Consider the following 17,082-nt stretch of genomic DNA (forward strand, 5'->3'; position numbering starts at 1 on the left):
ATAAACTAATTTTATCTCTCGGGTTCAATTAATGCCTTAGGTTTCAAACCTCTGACTTTTACAGAATTTCGTTATTATTATGGGCATGGCCAATATAAGGGGTACAGCACAATATGGATATAACCAATATGGGGACATCTACAGTGTCCTATATTTCACATGAGATATACCAAATCCTCATACCACGAGAATACTTAATGATACTTTAAGTCACTACGGTACATCTACGCAACCTCTCACATAAGAACATGTATATAGGGGCAGAGGTCGGGAATTTTACTGCGTGAATCACTGAATTTTGCCCGTTTTATTGTGGAGTTTGCTTTTATCATCCACTTTCCCCACTTTTTAACACTATAAAGCATAAAAACGTATTGCACTGTTATTACTACATGTTTAATACTCTGGGAATGGCCACCAACAAAAAATAAGTTTTTTGGATATATACGTAAGGAGACACTTGATTTTCTCATTATACTGGAGCCTTTAGCCCGTTCAAAAATGGAGTTGACTATCAACTGCCCACGTGATCACGCGTTTAACGTGACCACGTGACCCCGCGGGCGTACTCAATAGGATGTGTATCGGAATAATGCCGGCACTCGCACATGAGGAGTCTGGCATGGGGACCGATACGCGGAATGGCGGCACAATTTTCAAGTAAGAACTGCTGTGTTAAGTTGGGTTATGCTGCGACAGAGCGTGGATCTCTGATATTGCACCAACAAATAGGAAGTGCTTTATAGTACATTACCCCGTCAATAAGCCAGATCGTTTTTCTCATCTTATTTTCCCCTCCTAGATTTGGGAGCCTATTCACAGAGAAAAGGAATTAATTACTTGCCCAGCTGAGCTTAAATAAAAAAAAAAAATAGGAATACGCCCCACACTACAGGATTAATGTGGCCTGGAATTATCGCCACATTAGAAGTATGTATATCGATTTGCAGCATGTTAATCACGAAACGGATCAGTAGAACATGGAACTGATTTATGTATGCGCTTTTTGTGTTTCCTCACAGATTGCAATACAGTATTACCGTTCAGGTTGGTTTGTCTCTTTTGGAGATTTAAGTGCATACTCTATGTTTTAGAGGTCGATTAATTCGAAGACTGAAGTGGTGGTTTCTTTTTCTATTTTTGTCACTGGGTGACACTTTGATGATTCACGTCTCTTTCTTTTTCTTGCAATTTGGTGCAAAAACATATAGAACTAAATCCAATCACACATATTTACAGTTTCATGTTTGCACTTGAATTCCTGTCTTAAATGAACGGAATTGTGGGAATTTTTTGTCGCTTTGGTTAAAACCTGAATTGTATTGTCACTCCATTGTATGCACGTACAGGCACTTATTTTAGTTATTTTCCCCTGGTAGCACATTTGTTTGTACGAGACAAATGGATGCTATTAATAAATATTGTGAGCTATCATATTCTTTTCTTACCTAGCCATGAACAAGTCGCATGTACGAAATTACTGAGGCGACGAAACACGTGTTGGCTTAAGAATGTTTTACTTACTGAAAACATGAAGATTGATTAAAGAAAAAATAAAAGAGTTCGACTGATTGATCTACTGTTTATGCATGAATAACATTTGGAAAAAAAACATGATTTGAATTTACGTGTGGTGGGTTTAACAATCATTGTATCTTGTTGCTTATGCGACAAAAACGAGGCGGATGGTTCTCCTTAACCCTTCAGCACCGTCACTACTCAGAATCTCACCGTGCAAATATTTAGTGAAACCACCTTTCGGCGCCTGTACCCTATTAACTATACCACCTAACCTCGCTTTAGTTATACATTTTTAACGTGGTGGTGGCTGTTGAATTCCTGCTTTTGCTTTGTATTTACACAACGTATTCGCTGTGATCATGGGTACCGACGTCCTTGCAATGCCCGGCATCACCTCAAAAAAGGAAAATAGGTTTCAGAGATGGTTTCTATAGAAACTCACTAGAAAAAAGGACTTTAGACAATAGTGTAATAAACCCCTAGTGTGTAAAATATTGTAAAATGTGTGCATATATGTGTTTTACACTTTTCCGAAAAAGGCACGATTTTTGCGGTTAATGACATCATCGCTAAACCCTGCGGAACCGCGATCATGGAAAACAGGTTTCAAAGATGGTTTTTAAAGAAACTTAGTAAAAGAAAATGAGTTTAAACATGTTTTTTAAAGAAGCATGTACATAGTAATATGTGTAGTGCAATGTCTAGAATGGATTTTTTTTAAAATTATTTTTACATGTGCTAGTGGCTGTTGAATGTCTGCTTTTGTTTTCTGATTTTGCAACTTATTTGTGACCATCGTGACGTCATCGCAAAGATTTACAACAACTAAAAAAAGGGTCTTTAGAAAAAAAAATAACAATATTTCAGGTATTACGTTGGCTCTGACAATAGCTGTTGTGTTGATTGTGTCTATAAGATAGCTACACATAAGACCGGATACAGAATTTCAGGTTACTTAGAAACTTTGTCTGTAAAGTGCACTGAATCATTTCTATAAATTTCATTCAGGTCAAAATGCAGGTTGTTATATATTGAGCCCATGTTATGGTCTCTGAGGAATGCAGAAACAGTTTTATTAATATGATTCCTGGCTTTGTCAATTTGTGGACAAAATTGATTAGACCGCTTCCATTTTTGCCTTTGGCATATGTTAGAATACACCAAGACAGTGTGAGGGAAAATCATCCTCAATTCAGTAAAGTTATCCTTCATTAGGATTTCCAGCCCGACCCCAGATAGTGTTTTAACCAAAGCCAGCAAGTGACCCACTTGTGGGACACCCCCGCGCCGCACGGCCACCAGCTGCTGCGTGTGCCCCTTGCCTGCCCTCTGCCTCGCTGCTGCCTCGTTTTGCCGATCGCCGGCGGGCGCCGCTGCGGTTGTTTTTGCCCTTGTTTTGTCCAACATTTGTGCCTGTTTGATATAACTTTGGTTTTTTTTCCTTGTTTTCCCTTGTTTTGCTGAGAATTTGTGCCCGTTCTGTATAATTTTTATTTCCCCCGTGTTGTGGTTTCCTTCCTTGTTGTCCGCCCTCCGCCCTCCCTTCCCGCCACCGCCGCTTTTCCCCGCCCCTTTTCTATTCTGTACCCTCCCCGCTCCCGCCTCCCAGCTGCTCCGCCCACCCGCGCACTTCGCCTTAAATGGCGACCGTGCGAACGCGCAGCGGTCACGCGCAGCGGGCGTGCCGAGTGTGCGCCGAAGGCGCGCCAAAGGTAAGCCCGTCTACGCCCGTCCGCGCCTGGACCGCGCCCAGTGCCAGGACCCCTGGACCTCGAAGACCCCGACCGACCCGCCTGACGTACTCCGCCGCCACCCTCACCGCTCTCAACACCGGCCGACTCCCAGAATGCCATCAAGCCTCTCCACGACGTACCCACGGACCCTTCAGCTGCCACGCCTGCAAGTTCACCTGCATCCGGACCTGCCTCGCACCAGCACCCACCAAGCCGAACACCAGCAGCACCCACCTCAAGTGCATCCTGATCAACACACGCTCCGTCCACAGACATGCCATCGAACTCTGGAACCTCCTCGACACCACAGCTCCAGACGTTGCCTTCCTCACGGAGACCTGGATGAACGCCTCCTCAGCTCCCGACATCGCCATCGCCATCCCAGAGGGCTACAAGATCGTCCGGAGGGACCGAAACGCCAACCAGATGGGAGGAGGCATCGCCATCATCCACAGGAGCACCATCCGTCTCACGACCAGCACCGACAACTCCCTGACCACCGCCGAACACCTGCATTTCCAGATCCACACCAACCCGAACACCACCCTCAGAGGCACCCTGATCTACCGACCCCCTGGACCACGCACACAATTCAGCGAGGACATCGCCGACTTCGTCAGCCCGCATGCCCTCCCCTCCGCTGACTACATCCTCCTGGGAGACCTCAACTTCCATCTGGAGAACAACAACGACCGCAACACCAGCACCCTGCTCGACAACCTCGCCAACCTGGGACTCAAGCAACTGGTGTCCACCCCCACCCACCTCGCCGGACACACACTCGACGCTGTCTTCTCATCCAGCAAGGACATCGACTTCAGCCACGCCACAGAGCTTCAATGGACGGACCACAGCTGCGTCCACTTCACCTTCAAGAAAACAACGACCCACCACCACCAGCAACAGGCCGCCCGCAGAAGCTGGAACAAGATCACAGCAGACCAGCTCGCCACCTCCCTGAGCCAGCACCCTCCTGCCAGCTCAGCGAACCCCAGCCAGGCCGCCGACAACCTCACGAAGTGGATCAGCAACTGCGCGGACGAACTCGCCCCACTGAGGACCCCGCCCAGCAGACCCGGCAGCAAGAAAGCCCCATGGTTCACCGACGAACTCAAGAGCTCCAAGAAGAACTGCCGAGCCCTCGAGAAAGTCTGGAGAAGGGAACCGACACCGGACAACAGGACCTCCTTCAAACTTGCCACCCGGAAACACCACCAGCTGATCCGCGCCGCCAAGAAAACAGCATTCAAGGACCGGTTGGACAACAACGCACACAACTGCAAGGAACTCTTCAACATCGTCAAAGAGCTTTCCAACCCCAGCGCAGGAAACAACGACATCACCCCATCGCAAGACCTCTGCAACTCCCTGGCTTCATACTTCCACAACAAGATCACGGACATACACAACAGCTTCAACAACCAACCAACGCACACCATGACCGAACAACCACCCCCCACCACCACCCTCCACGCCTGGACCCCGATCAGCACCGAAGACACCATCCGCACGATGAACTCCATCCACTCCGGATCACCGACCGACCCCTGCCCTCACCACGTCTTCAACAAGGCCGACGCTGTCATCGCACCCCACCTGCGTGACATCATCAACACATCCTTCGACACCACCATCTTCCCCGAGAGCTGGAAACACGCCGAACTCAGCGCTCTACTCAAGAAACCAACAGCGGACCCCACCGACCTCAAGAATTACCGCCCCATCTCGCTCCTCCCGTTTCCAGCCAAAGTCATCGAGAAGACCGTCAACAAGCAGATGGCCGCTTTCCTCGAGACGAACGGATCCCTCGACCCCTCACAGTCCGGCTTCCGAGCCAACCACAGCACCGAGACCGCCCTCATCGCCGCCACCGATGACATCCGAGCCCTGATGGACAACGGAGAAACAGCGGCCCTCATCCTCCTGGACCTCTCCGCGGCATTCGACACGGTCTGCCACCGCACCCTAGTACGGCGCCTCAGCAACGTCGGAATCCAGGACAAGGCGCTGGAATGGATCATCTCCTTCCTCGACGGGAGAACACAGAGAGTCCGCCTACCACCGTACAAGTCAGAGGCCACCGAAGTCATCTGCGGCGTCCCCCAAGGATCATCTCTGAGCCCCACCCTCTTCAACGTCTACATGAGCCCCCTCGCGGCCATCGTACGCAAACACAACCTCAGCATAATCTCCTACGCCGACGACACCCAGCTGATCCTCTCCCTGACCAACGACCCCGCCGCCGCCAGAGCCAACCTGCACGAAGGGATGAAAGAGGTAGCCGAGTGGATGACGACCAGCCGCCTGAAACTGAACTCGGACAAGACGGAGGTCCTCATCCTGGGCTCCTCTCCCTCCGCCTGGGACGACTCCTGGTGGCCTCCCGCCCTGGGCACCGCACCCAAACCGACAGACCATGCACGCAACCTGGGCTTCATCCTGGACTCCTCCCTCTCCATGACCAGGCAAGTCAACAACGTCTCCTCGGCATGCTTCAACATCCTACGCATGCTACGGAAGATCTTCTGGTGGATCCCCACCGAGACTAGGAAGACCGTCACCCAGGCCCTCGTCACCAGCCGACTGGACTACGGCAACGCCCTCTACGCCGGTACCACCGCCAAACTCCAGAAGAGACTCCAGCGGATCCAGAACGCCTCAGCCAGACTCATCCTCGACATCCCACGAACCAGCCACATCTCCGGACATCTGAGAGACCTTCACTGGCTCCCCGTCAACAAAAGAATCACCTTCCGCCTCCTCACCCACGCACACAAAGCCCTACACGACCAAGGCCCGAGCTACCTCAACAGCCGGATCAACTTCTACGCTCCCAAACGCCACCTCCGATCAGCCAACCACGCCCTCGCCGCCGTCCCCCGCATCCGAAGAGCGACTACAGGAGGAAGGTCCTTCTCCTACCTGGCCGCCAAGACCTGGAACTCCCTCCCGACCGACCTGCGCCTGACCCAAGACCACCTCTCCTTCAGGAAGAAGCTGAAGACCTGGCTGTTCGAGCAGTAGCGGCTCCCCCCCCCCCAGCGCCTTGAGACCCTACGGGTATGTAGCGCGCTTTATAAGTGTCACTGATTGATTGATTGATTGATTAAACTTCAATCCTCTCTGACAAAACCAAATAATCTCCACATTTGGCAAAACCAAGTCCCTGTCAATACCTCTCTTTTTTGCAGCCACTTCAGCCCAATAGGCATAGCTGTGGTCAGCAATCCACACTCTAAGCATTTTTTTTAAGTAAAGGAGCAATAGCAATCAGGAGAAGGCTGGAGCTGAATGAGGTAGTTTTCCAGATGAAAAGCAGTTAGAATGAAGGTGTTTTCTTTTTTTGGGAAAAAATATATATTTAATTGGATGATGTGAGCATGTAAGTGAATAAAATTAGGTGGTGTGTTGGATGCATTAGCAAGAAGTCCTTTTATTGGCTGTTGTTCTACAGACATGGATATGCTTTTGAATCTGTGTAGTAAACCGCGCCTGCTGTATCTAATTTGGAAAGCAGCAAGTTCCTTCTAGAATGTGCTGTGAACTTGTGACCTACTAGGTCCACTGGTTTACTAGAAACTCTGAGCTAAGATTCAATTGGGGGTGGAGGGGGTTCAAGAGACAGACATTTTTTTTTTAAGTTGAGGAGTTATGACAAAATTAAATTAATGGTAAACCTTAATTTCCATACCACGACTATGTAATAAACTGTTGTGCAGTATTTAAATGAAAAAAAACAGAAGCTAAATATTGGATTGGACTTCCGTTTCGTTTCGCAACAACTCAGCGATGATGGCGAAATTAACACGAACACGCATAGACAGGAATCTCATTTTGAAAGAGAGGAAAAGGTTTAACAGATGCTAACCATTCACAAGTAGAGATACAGCAGTATAAACTGAAAGACATGATTTCATTTGCTGCCTTTCTCATGATCATAGAGTGGAAAGTTGAAGGTGTTGCCATTTTATGGTTGCTTTGTATAAGAGTGGTGTACCATTCTTGTGCTTAGTTTTTCCAAATCTTAACAGTGTCAAAACTATAAAGAAAGAGCTAAAACAACAATATAATCCACAAACTCAATTCACTGGTATGTGCATGACATTTTAATTATTTGAAACATTTACATTAAAGATGAAGATGTATATGGGAGTTTAATAAAAAAATAATATCACAGAGATATAAATAAAATGTATCAGATGAACTGTATCTGGCAGAGGGTATATGTTTAAGATGTTAGTACTGTTGAAAGTTACAATGAGCAATGCCTTTAAAAATGACAATGTTTTATATGTCTAAGCTTCATGTGGAGAACAGGCAAATCTATGTTATTTGCAATCTGGGAATTGTAGTACTTTAAGTCACATTATTAAACAGGATTAGTGTAGTCATGAATAAAAGATAAGAAAATGTGCTGTGCTTGTAAATAAATTATAAAGTAGTAATACTTGCTAGGTATGTATTAGCATTAGCAAGTGTTTGTCAATGTGTTTTTTAACTTATATGACCGGTTTGCATATGTGTAGATGGTAAGATATAGTTTTTATGGGTTGCAGATAGTTATATGTATGATGAGACTCTTGAGTTTATTTAAAGATGCAGAAAACTATATATTTTTGGAAAGATGGCATGAAGGTGTATATCTATTATGACATCACATATATTTTTACATATGTTCTTCAAGGCTGTTGAAAATGTCATGTATATGGTGTGGGTGGTGTATTTCTTTAAATATGCTTTGTTTAAAATTGAGGAGGGTTAATAGTGCAGAATGTCTCTTCTGAGTTCTTGTGCTAGCTTCACTTGGTGTGTAACTTTTCTTTGAGAAATTCTGAATAAATGTTTTAAAGACACAAAACATATTTGTGAAATTATGTAGGTTTGCCATTAAGAAATGGTTTTGTGCTTTGAAAAAGTGAGAATTGTTTTCAGTTTTAGAAACTTACTGATGCATGTGCACACTGAGTAACAGAGCAATGCATGCTCCTAGACAGCCATGTATTCAATTATACATCAAGTGTGATATCTAGACTTCACTCACACATAGCTCAGTAGTAAAGGATAGATACACTAAAACAGGTAGTTTGAGACTGACAGGACTTAAATAAGTCACAGATATAGTCACAACTTTTATGTATCTAACAGCAATGGTAGTACTTTCACAGTACGGCAGGCACTACTCAGGAACACATCCAATCACCCAGCCACTACTCAGGCAGTCGTTGAATAACTCATGCACTATCCACACACGTATTCAATTACCCAGGCCCTACACATGCACTCTTGCAATCATGCAGGCACTAGTTATGTAGTCATTGAACTATGCAGGCACTACCCATGCATTCATGCCATCACCCAGGCACTAAACATTCACTGATAGAATCACCTAGACGGTACCTATGCAGTCATTCAAACACCCAGACACAGCCCATGTACTCATTGAAATACTGAGGCACAGCCCATGCACTCATCCAAATACTCAGGCACTACTCATGCATTCATGTAATTATGCAGGTAGTACCATTGCAGTAAACCTATCACCCATCCAGTACCTATTTACTCGTTCAGTTACTGAGGCAATACTCTTGCACTAATACAATCACCCCAGCAGTACACTTGCTTTCATCCAATCACTCAAGCTTTAACAATGGACTCATGCAATCACTCAGACACTAGTCAAGCACTCATATAATCAGCCAGGCACTACTTATGCACTCACTCAATTATCCAGGCACTACCCATGTAGTTTTCTAAACACACGGGCAGCTGCCATGTACTAATCCAATCACTGAAACACTACTCATGCGCTCATCCAATCTAATAGGTGCTATATATGCACTTAAACAACCACTTATGCATTATCTATGCACTCTATAAATCACCTATATACTATTTCTGCACTCATGCAATCATCCAGGTACTGGAGTTGCACTCATTTAATCGTCCAATCACTATCTATGCATGTATAGAATTATTAAGCATTAGTCATTCACTTATCTAATCATTCAGGGACTGCTGATGCACTCATCCAAAAACCCAAATAGTAGTGATATACTCATGGAAACACACAGGCAGTAACTGTACAAATATGGAACAACCCATGGAATTCTCACATACTTAGGGAATCATCCAGGCACTACCTGTATCCTTAGGGAGTCACCTAGGCACTACCTATGGACTTATTCAATAATCCAGGGAGTATTGATGTACTCAACCACAAACACATGTATTTACAAGTTTTAGTGAGGAATATGTAGTCTTTTAGAACCATCTTGTGAATTATATATGCAACCTGTCACACACTCTTTGCATGTACTCAGAATAATTAGTGAGCTATATGCTCTGATAGAGAATAATGTGCAGATGTAGATGGAGTAGAAAAGTACTGCGACACTAAATCCACCAGTGAAACAGTGGTAGAGAGGCACACACATATCTCTTGTTTGGTGTTTTCAGATTTACAGTATTGAGGCACTGTATGTACTTCTACACGTTGGTTCATGTTCTTTTTAAAATTTACTACTGAAGGAATAAACTTGTCTTTTACCGTGTATAAGTAAGAAATGAGATATGGTGCAGCTGTGTTGTGGGAGAGATTGCTATAATTTTAAAAGGTAACTAATAAATTAAGTTTTGTGTGTTGCTTTGGGTTTGGTATGTAAGTACATGCAGTTATATAGCTAGGTTTATCTGTAGATTTAAAACTGCAACATAACATAAAAACGTTTTTTATATTATGTGTAAGTCTGTAGTAAAAATGTTGGTACATTGGCTAGAGTGAAAATTAAAATATACTTTTTTTATAGAAACACATCTACATAACTGCAGACAGTTAGAATGCTTACAAAAGCTTGGAAGAGAAAGTAACAGAGGCAACTGCAGTCTCTCTGCAGAACTGAGACACAAAAGAGAGAAAAGGCAGAAAAAGTGGCGAAAGAAAAAAGAGCTCCTGGTAAGAGGACAAAGTAATTTCTAATATATATTTGTGGACACCTACAAAGATTACAAAATAATGAATATAAGAAGTAAACTATGAGAAAGAATAAGAGTGGACAATATCTATATTACAAGAACAGGAAAAAATGTAACAAAGATGGACATACCTTAACCAGGAGACAAAAACCGTTTAAGGAAATCAGGGCCAGGATGTTTCATTGTAGAGTGGTTGTAAATCTACTGAAAAAATATGATGAAGTATAGAAAAAGGAGAGAGGCACTGAAACAGAAAGAACGAGTTGAGGAAGTAGCTGATAAGGCCTTTGCTTTGAAGAGGAAGCTTTTCATTTTGATTATAAATAGAGTGAAGACTCTTGACAAATTGGTGTTGTACATGAGGAGACAAAACCAGAAGAAAATGTTAGTGAATAGAAGTAACTTTTGTACAGCTTTTAGTGGAAAATGAATACATATGTCTACTATAGAGCCATTCTTTAATCAAGAACGCTTTCTCCAGAATAACACATTAGTTCACACTATTGATGAAAGAGGATGATGTAATGAAATGAATAATGGCACTCCTATAGCGAAAGAGGTGAATGTATGAGGAAATTTAGAACAAGTTATGGCAGAAGAAGTACGGCAAAGGCGTAATCAGGTCCTGTATACAAATGGAATTGTGGCAATGTTTGTAATATTCAACAGAAATACATTGATATACTAAGAACATTTCTACAAATCTTTCCTAGGTTAAGTTTAAAACACAAAAGAAGTACTTTACAAGGACTGGGTCATTGCAAGGTTAGAAAGCATACAAATTTGGAGGGACACCCACTACTTTGTTTATCAAAGAAAGTATGCCAAAGCACCTTTCATAAATTCAGGATGTAAACTGTATGCATGTCCACAATGCAAACTTTAGTTAGGAGGCTGTACTATGTGAAAACTCCTGCTTTATGTTTAGGAGAACTGACTAGAGCACTTTTGCATGGTACTGTGGCAGAGGTAGAAAATGTTTGCAATTATGTGCAGTTTAATTTATTTTGTCCAGAACAGGACTTTATAGAAAAAAAAGAATTGATAACAAGAGGAGTTGCAAAACAGGACACAGGTATTACAGTTGATAGCTTTGAGGAAGAGATTCTAAAGATTAACACAGTTTGCTCCTAAAAATCCAGTTTGTATATGTTGTCAACACACTCACTATAAGATTGAAACACAGAGTGTTGGCTTGTTTTTAAAAAGTGAAAAAGAAAATAATGATAACTAAGAAAAGTTTGAGTGTACTTGTTTGTAGAGGAATGCTTTGTCTTGTCCATACAGCAAGTTATATGTAATTACTGTTACAATAAATTAGAGGATAATAAAGTGCCTGCTAGAGCTGTGCATACCAAGTTAGCGCTGGTCCACATTCCAGAACCACTTCAAGGTTTAAATGCTTATAAGCCAATTATTTTCCAAAGTATGCTACCATTTAAGGCTATAGTCCGTATGGAGCCAAAGACAAGCATTATACCACCAACAGAGCTGAAGAAAGGTCTAAAAGGTAGAGTAGTGTACTGGATTACTAGTGTTTTCTCAAAATAATCAGCAGGATGCTCAAGAATTTTTAATGGTAATGCTAGAACTTTTAGAGGAAGAAGATGTGAATATCAATTAATTATTTGGTTTAACTTACTAATGGAACCATAACTGTGAACATTGTGAATTCACCCCTAGCACTGAAATTAATTCGCAACAATTCCTCTACTTGACGTTAACAGATTGTAAAGCTGTGGCCTTTAAAAATGTAACCAAAAACATCCATCAAGAACTGACCTGTCCAAACTGCACATCAAAATGTAATGTACATTGTTTCTACAAAGGTATGGAAAATATGTCATAGTCATGCTACAACAATGCAGAGTGGATAGTACTACATGAGAAACTGAAATTACAAACTTTGTAGCTGGACACATTTCCATTTCAAAAAAGAAGTTTCACAACTATAGCAGTCATATTTTATGATGGAGTTAATATAATCTCTACACACTACGCAATATATTTAAGATGTGAAAGAGGATGCACAGAGTGCAATGACATAGAAATTTCAATCAAATCAAGACAACATAAAAAGTTACCAAACATATATCTGCTATTTCTAGAACCGAACCTCTAAGGACAATTAAGGATAATAAAATGTGGTATTGTGTTGACATGTATATGAATTATTAGGTTCTGAGACATTATTCAGCCTATTAGCGGTATTGTCTACAGCATGTTGTTAGAAATGAAAGACTCTTTTTAACTGGAGGTAAGGAATTTATAAAACATTACAGGACTACATTCTGTCACTACAGATAAAAATTAAATGGAGGCACTATAAAGCCAGCAGCCTTAAGTTGTATGTAAGAAGTCTCTTCTCCACTTCACCATTGTATCTTGTTTTGGTTGCATAATGTTCAAAAGGAAATCCTAACACGTTTTTGTTTGCTTATATTTTTTCACAGAAATTAAACCACTGCAATAAAAAAGGAAAAAAATGAACAAGTATGGTTTTCACATTCTGCAAAATTACATTGACAGACTGCTCACCAGTTGATGCAATGGTGTCTTAGTTCATGCAGAAGGTAGCAAAACACTCTAGTTCTGGTGACATTTCACGACATCTTCTCTCCACGTCAGCTGTAACTTTGGTGCCAGGAACAGGGGCTGGAGGTCTGAAGACTGATGATCCATCTACTTATTTTTCTCTGTGCAATTTTAAGTTGCTTCTTCTGGTATGTTTTCAAGTGGTACAACATGCTTGTTGTGGGGGCTCCGAGTTATAGTTAGCTAAGCTAAGTATAACTGCTGAATTTCTCTAGTTTTGTACGAGTGAAATGTCTGCCTAAATATAACGTCCACTTGCTCAGGGCCAGGATACACTTCCAGATGATAGTGCACTTTATAAATCATCTTAAAATAACAACACAAGAGAAAACAGAGAAAGTGTGATGAAAATAGGGAGAGAGTAAAATACATAAGTAAGAGCGGGAGAGGCAGAGTGAGAGAGAGAATAGAGTGAAAGTACTACAGAGAAAGTCACAGAGACAGTGAAAGAGAGTAAGATATAGAGAAAGGGAGATAGAATCAGCAAGTGAAGAAAGAGAGCAAGAAAGAAAGAAAGTCAGTGAGTGAGGCATATAGAGAGAGAGAAAAGGAGAAACAAAGAAAAAGAGCGAATAAGAGAGAAAAAAGAAAGATCGAGAGAGAGCAGAGAAACACAGATAAAGACAACGCGAGAGAGAAAGAGGAAATAAGAGAGGGTTCAGAGAAAGAAAGAAAAAGGGTAAGTAAGAGTATGAGTGAGAGAGTGTCACACAGACAGTGTGAGAGAGAGCAACAGAGAGGGTGAGAAACAGAGAACATGAGAGAGAAATAGAGAGAATCAGAGACAGTGAGAGTAAGATAGAAACCCAGAGAGAGAATGAAAGAGAAAAGGAAAGAGAGATTAGAGAGAGAGAGAAAATGAGAAAGTATGAGGAAGAGGAGAGAGAAAGAGATGAGGGAAGGAGAAAAGAAGAAAGAGAGACAGACAAAAAGATAAAGGAAATGATAGAGTGAAAACAGAGAAAGAAAGCTAGAGAGCGGAGACAGAGGGTGATAGAGTGAGAGACAGTGTGCTGGGGAACAAGACAGAGACAGAGGGTGAACCTAAGTTAGAGTAAGGAAAAAGGCACAAAAAGCATACAGTGAAGTAGGAATATGGGAGAGAGACATGCCAAGACAGAAAAAGAGACAAAGAGAGAGACAAATGAGAGTAATAAATGAGAGAAAAAGAGAGAGAAAAAGTGAGGGACAGAGAAAGCTAAACCGAGAGTATTAGAGTCATACTGAGAGAGTAAAACATAAATCAAGAGAGAGAAATCAAGAAAGAGGGAGAGAGATAAAGGAAAAGCTGGAGTTAGAGATGAACAAAGAGAGGCTGAGAGAGGAAAGAGTAAAAGAGAGAGAAAGAGAGACTGCGAAAAATGAGCGAGCGAGAGAAAGTTTGACAGAGAGCGAAAGAAAAATCTTACAAGGGGGAAGAAGTATGGAAGTGAAACATTTGTGCATAGATTTAGGTTGCAACTTCAGTCAATGAGAGAATGATAAATAGACGAAGAAAGAGACAGAGAGAAAAAGAGGCAAAAGTGAGAAAGGGAGAGAGTGTCACAGAGAGAGAGTAAGAGACCGAGATAATAGTGAGAAAGAGTATGAGTGTGATAAAGTGCAACAGACAAAGAGAGAAACAGAAATAGAACAAGAGAGAGAAACAAAAAGCGAGATCAAGAGAGAGAGACATATAGAATATAAAAGAAAATAGAGAAAATATATAGGAAGTGAAAGAGAGAAAAAGAGCAATAGACAAAGAGAGAGCAAAAGATTAAGAGCATGACTGAGAGAGAGATAAAGCGAGAGAGTGAGAGAGAACGAGAGTCAAACTGAGTGAGAGAAAACGAGAAAGAGAAGGATTTAGAAGTATGCATGACTATACAGACACGAGTACTTAAAAAGATGAGCATATATATTAACCAAATCAAAAACAAGCATGTCTCAAAAAGAGCTACACACACAAGGATAGAATGATACACGTTTGTGTATTTCTTGCTGATAATGGCATTTACACAATAAATCACACACAAAAAACACATATTTTCATTTGTGTGCAATCACAGGGAAAATAAATATATAAACCGACACACTCTTGGACAGGCATATATACAAAACACAAACATACAGAGTAATGGACTTCCACATTAACATGTAATGATACACATGGAAATGCATGCTTGAATAAATACAAATGTAACATACAGTATAACTTTCAAAATAGACAAGTCGACAGTGTTATATAAAGATACAGCACATTCTAACATTGAGTCTTACACATTTACATACATAGAGGAAACAAGATGACAAAATAATACTATTTAGGGAGATATTCTCAAGGACAGGTGATACCTACGGCAAACGCCAGTTAGCAGCAGTTTTATTATCCCCGCCTAACCCTAAAAACTATCACCATGTTAGCGATGTATTATCAAGCTGTCACTACATGGCAATAGTATCAGGGAACAGCGGTGAAAACTGACGCTAACATCAGAGCGATGGCGATAGGAAATCCGGCGTCAGCAGGCGATAATTACCGATAGGCCCGTTAGCAGCAAAAAAGCTCATGCTAGTCATCCCAACGTGAGTTTTTTTGTCTCTAATGCAAAAAGTAGCCTATCAGTCAACCTACATTATAAAATAGGCATAAAAACCAATAAACTGCAGATTGGAGCAGCCAGGGCCAAGTGCAGCAAGCTTCAACAACCCCAACATCCAGGATGACCAGGATGAGAGCCTGGATGCCTCGCTGGACCTGCGTCTGGAGCCTGGATGCCTTGCTGGACCTGCGCCTGGAGCCTGGATGCCTCGCTGGACCTATGCCTGGAGCCTGGATGCCTCGCTGGACCTGCGCCGGGAGCTGGATGCCTCACTGGACCTGCGCCTGGATGCCTCACTGGACCTGTGTCTGGAGCCTGGATGCCTTGCTGGACCTGCACCTGGAGCCTGGATTCCTCACTAGACCTGCGCCTGGAGCCTGGATGCCTCGCTGGACCTGCGTGTGGAGCCTGGATACCTCTCTGGAGCTACGACTGGAGCCTGGATGCCTCGCTGGACCTGCGCCTGGAGCCTGGATGCCTCCCTGGACCTGTACCTGGAGCCTGGATGCCTCGCTGGACCTGCCCCTGAAGCCTGGATGCCTCGCTGGACCTGCGCCTGGAGCCTGGATGCCTCGCTGGACCTGCGCCTGGAGCCTGGATGCCTCGCTGGACCTGCGTCTAGAGCCTGGATGCCTCGCTGGACCTGCGCCTGGAGCCTGGATGCCTCGCTGGACCTGCGCCTGGAGCCTGGATGCCTCACTGGACCTGTGTCTGGAGCCTGGATGCCTTGATGGACCTGTGTCTGGAGCCTGGATTGGGATGCGGAGGAGCTGTGGAGTCGATGAGCCGTGGCGGTAGACATTGAGGTGCGACGATCGCCTGTACCTGGTGGTGAATTCTGGCAGGTCACATGGAGACACGTTGCTGACCTGTGTGAGTAGGCCGCCTTGCGCACCTTGGAGCTGTCAATAGTAGAGGCGGTCCTGCGTCCCAACATCAGGAGGTCTGCATCACATACTACGATAAACCACTACACCGGGGTGCACGGAGGGGATTACCAATGGTTAGTGCTGCCTCTCTGCATCACAGGCCGGATGATGTTGGCCTGGCCGGACGCTATGGAGGGTGAGTCCCCTGGGCTACGCTGAACTTGTGTGCCATGAGCGCTGCAACTTCATGCCTAAGGGGGCCCTGCTGCATTACCTGCATCAGGAGGTTCACCAGCAGACTTGGCGGTGACTGCTGCACCCAGGCTTGTAAAATCCCTCCTGGCTGAGGCTCCTGCTGCCTGAGTCACAGATTTGGAGAGAGTGCAGCGGATAGCACCATGGTGTCAATGTCCAGGTATGGTGAAGGTGGGATGCATAGCGCAGGACGCCTGGGGGTCGAGTCCCCCAGGCCTAGCACATGTAGATGACACACCTCCAGTGTCGGCTCATCCACTATGGCGGAAGAGTGTCGCCCCACTGCTTTCAAGCAGTGCAGAGGAGGAACAATCATCACATGATGATAACTTACTGATGTAACTGTGCTATGTTTCCCTTGTGCTAGGACTGCTTCAAGCATGGGGCAAGGCATGGGCGGATTGGCATGCCCACTCAAGTGCGCAGTGACTGTTTGGTCGGCCCACTTAGGCTACCCAAAGCAGTCATGCGCACTTCCTTATTCATAATGCAGGCTGCATTACAGCCTGCATAGAAAACATGCAAAAAGAACTATTGATGGACAGAATGCAGAAC

General features: G+C 43.7%; 1 protein-coding gene across 7 annotated transcripts in view; it reads left to right on the plus strand.

The window, feature by feature from the left end:
• Nucleotides 1-557: 557 nt before the first annotated feature.
• The window catches only part of LOC146857071 (uncharacterized), a 187,735-nt gene continuing 171,210 nt past the window's right edge, over nucleotides 558-17,082 (plus strand). For 4 of the 7 annotated variants that reach the window (XR_014979535.1, XM_085646793.1, XM_085646797.1 and 1 more), the window contains exons 1-4: nucleotides 558-660; nucleotides 803-930; nucleotides 10,061-10,206; nucleotides 12,680-12,949. The gene's annotated coding sequence lies outside the window, so the exon portion shown is untranslated. The remainder of the gene's footprint in view (nucleotides 661-802; nucleotides 931-10,060; nucleotides 10,207-12,679; nucleotides 12,950-17,082) is intronic. The other 3 variants (XM_085646796.1, XM_085646798.1, XM_085646794.1) reach the window with 2 other exon arrangements.

Source organism: Triturus cristatus, chromosome 3_2, assembly GCF_964204655.1.
Source record: "Triturus cristatus chromosome 3_2, aTriCri1.1, whole genome shotgun sequence".
Classification (NCBI taxonomy): Eukaryota; Metazoa; Chordata; class Amphibia; order Caudata; family Salamandridae; genus Triturus; species Triturus cristatus.